The sequence below is a fragment of the Sprattus sprattus genome, assembly GCF_963457725.1.
Source record: "Sprattus sprattus genome assembly, chromosome: 3".
In the NCBI taxonomy this organism is placed as follows: domain Eukaryota; kingdom Metazoa; phylum Chordata; class Actinopteri; order Clupeiformes; family Clupeidae; genus Sprattus; species Sprattus sprattus.
The window spans coordinates 20722611-20731770 of record NC_137922.1 but is presented as its reverse complement, the minus strand read 5'-3'; positions in this window follow the sequence as shown (position 1 = coordinate 20731770).

Sequence of the window (9160 nt, the reverse complement as noted above, 5' to 3'; positions counted from 1 at the left end):
CATGGACAGACACACAAACACAAAAACAGGTACACACACACACACCCTGATCCACACACACAGACTCATCATGACGGGTACACACACACAGTCTGAGTGGCATTATCCGGCCGGTTGACCTCAGTTCTGGCTGGGTCAGAGAGTCCGGTTCTGACGAGAGGCCAGATGTGTGCCCTCCGCACTGATGGATGACATTTCACGACATTTCTGGGAGCAGGTGTGTTTGAAAGAATCCCATTAAAGGGAAGAAAACTCACTCGCCCACCCTCTCTCTCAGTCTCTCTCTCTCTCAGTCTTTCTCTCTCTCCCTCACTCTCTCTCTCTCTCCGTGTCAGTTTGAATGGGGTCTGGATGGGTTTGTGAGAGTATGTGTGTAGTGGTGTGTGTGAGTGTGTGTATACGTGTATGTGGTGAGATGGTGTCTGTGTGTGTGTGTGTGTGAGTGAGCGTGTATGTGTGCACAAGTGTGTGTGATTGAGTGTGTGAAGGGAGATGGTGTCTGTGTAGGTGAGTGAGTGAGTGTGTGTGTGTGCATATGTGTGTGTGGGGATATGGTTTCTATGTGTGTGTGTGTGTTTGTGTGTGTGTGTGTGTGTGTGTGTGTGTGTGTGTGTGTGTGTGTGTGTGTGTGTGTTTGTGTGTGCACATATATATGTGTGTGTGATTGAGTGTGTGTGTGTGTGTGTGTGGGCATGTGTGTGCATAAAGACAGTCAAAAAACACTTGACCGCTGTGCTCTGGGCGTGAGCCGTGACAGAGGGGAGCTGTGACTGAAGGGGAAAGGTAGAGTGCTGGCAGACAGCTGATGAAAAGCCAACGCCAGAGGAGACGTCTTCTTTCTCATTTCTATCAACCTCTCTCTCACTCTCTCTCTCTCCTATTGTCAACATCTCTCTCTCCCTCTCTCTCTCTCCTGTTGTCTACCTCTACCTCTCTCTCTATCTCTCTCTCTCTCGCTCTCTCCTGTTCTCTACATCTCTATCTCTCTCAAGTTCGCCTCAGGGGAGCCTTGTGGTCATGCTGTTATATCTTTTCATTTCATTTCTGAAGGGAGGACGCTTTATCACATGCTTTCCTTTGTTGGCTGCTCAGACACAGGTCTGCTGTCTGGTCAGTGGTTTATTTCCGTGTCACTGGGAACCACCCATTGAGGATGTCTGAGTGTAGACAGACGTGTTTGTTCAAAGAAAGTTCCTTTTAAAAAAAGACACTAAAAGGAAAGGAGTGTTTGGAGTCAACCTGGAGTCAACCTGGACTTCAGTGGCTTCAGTGGCACAGACATGTGGCCTGAACTGCCGTGGCTTGGAGGGAGTTCTGCTTTAATGAGCTGTTTGTGATTCATACGAGCTATTCATTTTCATCATGAATGGAATAAGTGCCCCCCCCCCCACCTCTCTCTCTCTCTCACTTTCTCTCTCTCTTTCTCTCTCTCTCTTTCTCTCTCCCTCTCCCTCCCTCTTCACTGCCGCAAATCATTGAGGTTAATGAGACCTAGTGCATCTCAACATGGGCCAGGGTGTGTTAATTGGACATCTGCATTTCACCAACCTGTGCTTTAATTACTCTCTTGACATCCCAGCTCTCAGGCACACACTTGTGTTTTTCGAATGAGGAGCACTTTAGTCACTAACGTGGGATTTACGCGTCACTGGTAACGAAAGGTTGGACTCAATATGACAGACGCCTTATGTGTCTATGTACAGTAACACGAGGATATCTAAATGAAGACAACATTGATGTTGAGTATAATGTTGTTTTAGTATCAATTTGTTGTTAAGTATATTGTTGTTTTAGTATCAATCTGTTAATGTAATGTAATTGTAAAGCTCCTGTGAAATTATAAGTGGGGTTTTAAAGGTATTTAGCAGGCGCTTTTATCCGAAGCGTCGTACAAAGGCAATCGTTTTCGGGTCAATTGTTTACAGTGGCGGTCCGTGCATTTCACGACTAGGCCTTCAGCGATGTCCTACACGATGTTAAACTGAGTGAATCCACCTCCTAATACCATCATTACGACGCCATGGCTCTCGAACCATTATATCTATACAGAAAGGCAGTATAAGTGAGCATTGCATCACCTTAACATAGTCGAGTACAACAGACTTTATTAATATTTCCGGAGCATTTAAAATCAATACACCCGTATTAAAAATACATTAAGGCCCAATCCCATTTCTCATCTCTACCGCTACCCTTACCCCTACCCCTTCGCCTTCGCTTTTTCAAACGGAGCGGTAGTGGAAGGGGTTGAAACGCTAGCCCTTCGAATTGGGATGGCACTTCAACACTTACGTACGTCATCAGTACGCTGCGTCAGCTGTTACGTTACCGGAGAGCGACAGCTGTCACTCACCAGACATAAACAAACATGGTGCCTGCAGCTCTTATTTACACAATGCAACATTTCATCAAACAAGTTTTAAAATCATGAATTACAAAGAAAATACTTTCATTTGTTTGATGCTTTCCCTGCTGTTTCCGACATTTTTAAATTGACTCTCGCGATGTTTCTTCTTTAATGCTCACGGGTTCGCAATGCATTGAGGGAAATCAGTCTACCCCTCCGTTTGAAGTGTGCCCTCGGAAAATCTCCGTTTGGAGCGGTAGAAAGCGCTTCCCCTTCCCCTACCCCTCTGTCTTAACGTGAATTGGGACAGCACTACCCCTCCACATGAACGCGCAAAACGGAGGGGAAGGGGAAAGACGAAGGGGTAGCGGGAGAAATGGGATTCAGCCTAAGAGTAGTAAACTCTCAGTTATATGATCGCTTGGATATTACTGTCACAACTTAAAAATAAAAGGCGATTTTCAGGGATTAGTCTACAAAGTTTTATTAAGTCCACCGAAAGTAGCCTATGTGAGCTTTAACAAGTTTGTCCACTAAACATCGCATTGTCCCACCTGCAAAGCAGTTTCATTAAACTTCCCATCCTCACGATATAGTTTTTCTTGAAAGTTCCGTCTTGAAAATGGCGTTGTAATTGTATCAAAAACTGGAATTATCAAGTTGGTGTAAACTAGTTTATTTGAGTTGGTTAATGTAATTATATTTAGTCTTACCAATTGAAACAACTAGCATAATAAGCATTGAAACCGATGTACGTCGTTTTCGCATTAGCCAGCTAAACTGAGCACTGAAGCACTGCACCGGTCTGCCTCAGTATCCAATCAAAGGACGTGTACGTGTCACGTTCAACGTGAGGAAAGAAATCTTCCGGGCCTTCTAGCAGGCCCGATGTCGCCAACTCGCAATCTGATTGGTTGTCACAACTGTCTGTTTCAGTTCATTCAACGTAAATGAACTGAAACAGCCAGTTGTGATAACCAATCAGATGTACACGGGCCTTCAATGTGAATTATGAAGGCCTCAGGGAAGATTTCTGTTCTCGGGGAAGATTTCTTGGAGCGTGGCAACACATGATAGCTAAAATATGATTGGATGAAAGCTCAAACATAAATTAACAACGCTGGAAGCTATGAAATGAAGATAATGGACTATGGGGAATAATTTAATACATATTTATGAAAAGAAAATATTAAAATTAAATGTATTTTATTACATTTATTTTCTGATGATGTTTAGGCCAGCAGAGAAGGCCTTGAAGGCCCTGACGGACCACCACTGATTGTTTATAAGATGCCCACTGTGGGCTGTGTTTATGGTTGACAATTACATGTGCTTTACATGTGTCGAAACCTCCTGTACTGACATGCGCTCCATGTACTTGAGAATGTGTCACCAATATTTCTTAACAGGTGATTAATATGTTATGCTTATTATTATTATTATTATTATTATTAATAATTTGTTTAAGGAAAGACTATGTGTGAGGTTTTGAGGAGTCCAGATAAGCCTACATACTTGGCTTCCATTTCTATCCACCTATACGATGCTCGTGTGCTAATTTCATTTCACACAGTAATGCATGCCCCCTCGGGCACAGCGGGGACTGAAGGACCTCACACACAACTCCTGCCACATGGCCATGAGGCTCCTCATAAGCGGCGCCTCGCTGCCCTCCTGCTCAGTAGTGGGGAGAGCCTCAAGCAGAGCTCAGGAGATCCTCCTCACATCCTCTGCCAGACCAACTCAACCCCCCTGCCCCTGCACAGCCCCTCGGCCAGCAAGGAGGCCCTGGTCCTCCTCCCTCAGCTTAAACCTATCCCAAAATGCATTTGGTCAGCATAGTGCTGGGTGGATGGAGGCGGTCATGGAGGGGGTAGTTTGAGCTGCTTTACGGTATCCTTCTGAGGCTGGTCCGGGCTGGACGGGTTCACAGCAGGGCCGAGGTTCACAGGGGCCCGCCAGAAGGAACTGAAGGAGTGCTGATGGGCCATTTTTGATCAGATCCTTCGTCTCAGCTGAAGGAGGCATGCAGAGGTCCATTCTCCCATATACTGTTTCTATTCAGTAAAAAAAAAAAGGGTTTTGAAATGTTAATGTGTTTAGAATGTGTTACTCCAACATCTAAAAGACTCATTAAGCTTCCCCGAGAGAGGTAAATGTTGGTGTAAATATTTTATATAATTCAACTCTTCAATATGTTCAAACAAAAACTAAGCACTGACGTGTGCAATAAAACATGCAGTGCTTTTAAACAGATGTGACACACACGTTTACTAGCTGGCACTGTTGGCATACTGATGCCACCATATCTGTCTGTCTGTCTGTCTGTCTGTCTGTCTGTCTGTCTGTCTGTCTGTCTCTGTCACTACTGTCACTACTTTCCCTCTCTCCATTAGTGCCTCTTCTTCCTCTCTTTCTTCTTACCTTCTCTATCCCTTTCTCCCACAGCCATCTCCCTTTTTTCCTTTTTCTTTCCCTCTTTCTCTCTCTCTCCCTGACATTCTGGCTCTTCTGCTTCTCTTTCTCCACGCATTCTCTATCACCCACTCTCTCCTTCGCTCTCCCTTTCTCCCTTCCCCTCCCTCTTTCTCTCTCTCTGACATTATTACTCAGTCCATCACCCATGGCTGCCCCCCCCCCTCCATCTCCCTAAGGCAGCTGAACATGCTCCTCTCTCCCTGAAAGCATTGATCTCTTTTCCTTCGCTTGTCTTCTCAAGGAGGCTTGAGTCAGAGGTAGTCTCAGGTAGCTCAGAGCAACAGGCAAGGAAACTACAAACCCTCCCGCATTTTGTGTGTTACAGCTTTTAGTGTTCAAGAGGAATAATGACATTTCTTATCAAAAAATAGCTAACAGCTAGGGGACTTGCCTTGTCAAACACCACGAGCATAAGCTAGTTAGGTTGCAAACCTTCTTTTTTCATTGATTTCTTTTGTAAAAGCTGCTCTTACATGTTCCCATTTTTTTCTGATCTAGAACACCAAACCACCGAATGAATCCATTTGACTGAGGCTGGAGAGCTTGTACAGTGTTTGGTGTGTTTGTGTCTCATTAATGTTGTGTGATTCTCTGCGTTTGACACCACAGGAGCTCACGAGGGAGAGAAAGTCACGTCTAGTCCACTGCCCTGTCAGTCAGACCACTCTCCAGGGAACCGTTGAGGGTCTTGGAAATGTCAGAGGAGTTTATCACCATCAGTCTTCACAGAGGAACAACATCCTGAGTTCCAGATGCTTCCGGAATTCCTCTGTCAAACAGAAACTTGAAAAGGACACATTTCTCCCCTGTGTTGTCTTCATGATTTGGCACAGTTCTTCATAGTCTCTTGGCACAGTTCTTCATATTTCTCTCAAAGCACACCACACCAGCTTAACCAAATTATCAGTGACCAGAATACAAGGAAAGAATGAAAGACTGAAAGAAATAGAGGAGGAAAGAAAGGAAAAAAAGAAACAGAAAGAAAAGTAGGGAAGAAAGGTGCAGTGGGGATTGGACAAAATACCACATTCAGGCATATGTTGAGCCTGCTGTGTAAAAGATAGCTTATTTTCTCTGTTAACAAATTAGTATATACTGTGATGCTGTGCAATGCATCCTTTCTTGACCCTTAACCCTTGACCCTTGAGATTCTTTTTTTCCAGTCATCCTGTCCCACTCAAACATAGAATACAGCACAGAGAGGCCTCAGAGCACACCCCACTTATGGCACATTTCTTCTATGGAATCCTGGGATAAGCCTTAGACTCCTTTTTTTGTTTCTCTGAGGCTGGACCAGGGCAAAACAGCATCTGCTCGGTCCAGGAGTGGGACAGGGTAGCCTGGTGACACCAGCCTACGTATATCCGCCTGATATGATTTCAAGCTCAGACGTAGTCTGGCCCAGCCCCGCCTAACATCGTTTCCAGGCTTCACCCTACAACCGCACCAATCAGCGAACAGTTCAGAGCTGTGACGCAAAACTCTCCTTGCCGAGGTGCATGTAGTCCATCAGAGTTTGTAGTTTACCAGCATTGTCTCAACTCTCGAGAACATCAGAAAATTAAAAGGAGAACAAGAGGATTGTCTTGTAAGTTTTATGATTGGAAAGGACGTCGTAGCTCTTCTCCCAACTGGCTTTGGGAAGAGTTTAATCTACCAGATGGCCCCGTTAGTAATGGAGAGACCGAATGCTTACCAAACGTTGCTGATTGGTTAAGGGAACTCCAATGATTTTAAACCTCAAGCTAAGCACCCGCCCATCTCGGAAACGAAAATGCATGGGGTTTTGCCAGACTGACTGATGGAAAGAAATGGAGTCACAGGCTGGTAATGGCCAGGCTAGGGACAGGGCTGAATCAGGGGTAAACATAGAGAGAGTGTTAGTTAAGGGGCTAAATCAGGGGTGAACATATAGGTAGTGTTAGTTAAAGGGCTAAATCAGGGGTGAACATATAGGTAGTGTTAGTTAAAGGGCTAAATCAGGGGTGAACATATAGGGATGGTTGGATATGAAAAGAAAAACTACGGATGTAGAGAACAACTATAAATCAAAACTTTATAAAGCGTTATTTAAAAGTTACTAGTGTTGATTTTCTCTGTTTGCAAATGTCCCCGCTATTACAACTCCTAATGGAAACAGAAGACCAAGGCTATTCACCTGTGCATAAGCCCTCGGACTAGCCCCAGTCTTTAGTGCAAAAAGCCACAGGTGGCCCCAGTCTTTAGTGGAAAAGGCCCTCAGACTGGCCCTGGTCTTTATAATAATAATAATTAACTTAATTTGTAGTGCACTCTACATTCAAACTGAATCTCAGAGTGCTACAGTGTGTAAAACATTGTTAGAAAAAACATAGTTAAAACAGCCCATATCAAAAGCATAGTTAAAAAAAAAACATATTTTTAAAAGCACAGCTTAAAAAATAATATGTTTTTTAAAAAGTAGGAAACGCCTTTCTGAATAAAAAGGTTTTGTGTGACTGTGTTGCCCTTAAGTGGTCCAGGAGGCTGTTCCACAGGCACGGTGCTGCAGAGGAGAAGGCCCGGTCGCCCATGGTGGAAAAGGCCCTCGGACCGGCCCCGGTCTTTACTGCAAAAAGCCACAGGTGGCCCCACGGTTAGTCATCATGTGTATCTATCATCTCACTGCATGGTGCAGGTTTATAACTTCCACTCCAATAAAAACCATAACCTTTATAGAAGACTGTCCTTGAAAATAAGGCATTGGTCACACCTGCACCACTATTCCCTGAAGAGAATCCACCTATCATCCCTCTCTCTATATCACTCTCCCACTCTCTATCCCTCTCTCTATATCACTCTCCCATTCTCCATCCCTCTCTCTATATCACTCTCCCATTCTCCATCCCTCTCTCTATATCACTCTCCCATTCTCCATCCCTCTCTCTATATCACTCTCCCATTCTCTATCCCTCTCTCTATATCACTCTCCCATTCTCCATCCCTCTCTCTATATCACTCTCTATCCCTTTATATCCCTCTCTACACCTGCTCCTCTTCACTCTCCTTGAGTCCCACGCAAACACACCAGATTTACATTCCCTGCAATTAACCTGGACCATTTAATCCCTCCACTCTCCCCTCAGTCTCTGGGAGGTCTTCACACTGTAGTTCACTTTAATTCTTAGTCTTTCTTAGTTCACATTCGTAAGCGCTAACATGTTTTTGTGTTTGTTTTGTCTTGTCTCACTTTGCTTTGTTTCATTTTCTGTCGTTTTAAAGCATTGTTTAATTCATTGTTAAAGCATTGTTTTTTACATGTTATTACTTTACGTTGATGTTTTCATTCCACATCTCAGTATTTTCTCGGGTGTGACCCCAGCTGGAGGTTTACTGGAAAGCTGACAGAGCATGAAACAGCTAACGACTAACAGTGTTTATTCAATGTTGGCTGGACACTCTCTTCCACTCCCAACACAGGTACGTCAATAAGCAGTTAGTGAGTGGCCACACACAATTAACATTTCCTTCCAACATTTACCCACGTTTGGCTCCATGAGGCAAGCATGTCCAGTTAAGCTGCGCAGAACAATGCTTACACATACAGAGAAGGGAACAACAACAAAAGAGAGGGATGGATAAAGATAGAAAGAAAGAAAGAAACTAACAAAAGAAACAAACAAACAAACAAAAGAAAGAAGGAAAAGAAGAAGAGAACAAATTGGAACCCAGAGATGGGGAATCTTTCACATGTCACAAGTGAACCCAGAAGCGCCGGATGAGCCGGGGTGAGAGCAGGGTTCGTCCACAGATGTTGGGCTCCTTGATGAGCTCTTTGAAATGCGACACTCTGGGGAGGTTCTCCTTATTACCCACAGCGACACACTCGTGTTCGTAGCGTTGTGTGTGAGAGGAGACACGCGGTGTGTGTGCGTGTGTGTGCGGGCTTTGAAGAGTCTCTGTCATTATATGCTGCTTGTTTGTTTGTCACGCGCGTCCTTCCAGATGATCTGGTAGAAGACTAAATCTGGCACCACGAGGGAGGAGTGAGAGTGTGGCGCAGAGAGAGACACCTGAGAGAGGATCGACCCAACATGAAAACACTCAGAGAGAAACTGCGACGGGAAAGTTTGATGTTGCCTAGAAAGCCAAAGGAAGAAGCAAAAAGAACAACAGCTGTGAAGACTGAGCTGCCGTTCCCTAAAAGAAACTGTTGAGCGGATCGAACTGAGACTTAAGAAGCCATCTGGAGAACAGGATGAGACGCTATCACAGAGGGACACCTGGAAAGCCCGATATGAAACGAGACAAATGAAAACAAACTGCAGTGTGGGTCTGTTCGTATCTGAGGTGGATGCGCCATATTCATGCTGCATC